Source organism: Dioscorea cayenensis, chromosome 6, assembly GCF_009730915.1.
Source record: "Dioscorea cayenensis subsp. rotundata cultivar TDr96_F1 chromosome 6, TDr96_F1_v2_PseudoChromosome.rev07_lg8_w22 25.fasta, whole genome shotgun sequence".
Lineage (NCBI taxonomy): Eukaryota > Viridiplantae > Streptophyta > Magnoliopsida > Dioscoreales > Dioscoreaceae > Dioscorea > Dioscorea cayenensis.
In genome coordinates this window covers 9659365-9660500 of record NC_052476.1, presented here as the reverse complement: position 1 = coordinate 9660500, position 1136 = coordinate 9659365, and the positions used below count along the sequence as shown (strand labels likewise).

General features: G+C 45.1%; 1 non-coding gene across 1 annotated transcript; it reads right to left on the bottom strand.

Annotated features, from left to right (window-relative positions):
• Positions 1-674: 674 nt before the first annotated feature.
• Positions 675-781, bottom strand: LOC120264142. Its single transcript, XR_005537316.1, has one exon. It is a non-coding gene; the product is annotated as a small nucleolar RNA R71 (small nucleolar RNA).
• Between the last annotated feature and the right edge of the window lie 355 nt (positions 782-1136).

Sequence of the window (1136 nt, the reverse complement as noted above, 5' to 3'; positions counted from 1 at the left end):
TACATTTAGACACTTATCGAACACTATCCGATTATGCGGACCTTCGGGTGTTGGGGACACAATCGAGTATTGTGCGTCCCCCAATTACGACTCGAACTTCGAGCTAAAAGCCGAGCATTCATCCATATCTTTGCAGCGAGTCCACACAATTCAACGGTTTTGCCGATGAGGATCCAAACAGTCACATAGATAGCTTCCTCAAGGTGTGCGACATGCTGAAGATAAATGGTGTGACGGATGATGCCATCAAATTGAGAGCCTTCCCTATTTTTCCTTAAAGGGAGAGCAAAGCGTTGGCTACACTCATTACCTAGAGCATCAATCACTACATTGGAGGAGATGGTAGAAGCTTTTCTAGCCCGTTATTTTCCTCCCGGAAAATCAGCAAAGCTTAGCAATGAGATTTCATCCTTTGTGAAGTTGGAATTGGAGTCTCTATTTGAGACATGGGAAAGGTTCAAGGAACTCCTGTGAAAGTGTACGCAAGGGGATCTTGTCATATGCTGAAGATAAATGGTCTAACGGATGATGCCATCAAGTTGAGAGCCTTCCCATTTTCCTCGAAAGGGAGAGCAAAGCAGTGGCTACACTCATTACCTAGAGCGTCAATTACCACATGGGGGGAGATGGTAGAAGCTTTTCTTGGCCATTATTTCCCTCCTGGAAAATCTGCAAAGCTTAGGAATGAGATCTCATCCTTTGTATAATTGGAATTGGAGCCTCTATTTGAGACGTGGGAAAGGTTCAGGTAGCTCCAGAGAAAGTGCCCGCAACACGGATTCCCAGAGTGGATGATTGTTCAGACCTTTTACAACGGTCTGAATCCGAGTATAAAGCAACTCTTGGATGCGGCAGCAGGAGGTACCTTAGGTAGCAAGACCCCCAATGAGGCTCGTCAATTAATTGAAGAAATGGGGTTAAACAGCTACCAATGGAATGCCAGGGAGAAGAAAAAGGTGGCCAGTCTCTATGAGATAGATGCAGTGACTTCGTTGGTGGCTCAAGTGGAATCATTGAGTAAGAAGTTAGATCTTCTAACTTTGAATAGAGTAACGGCCGTGATTAATTGCACCTGGTGTGGTGGAGAACATGCTCCCTCCGATTGGCCGATATCTATTGGTGATGAATCTTCAGTT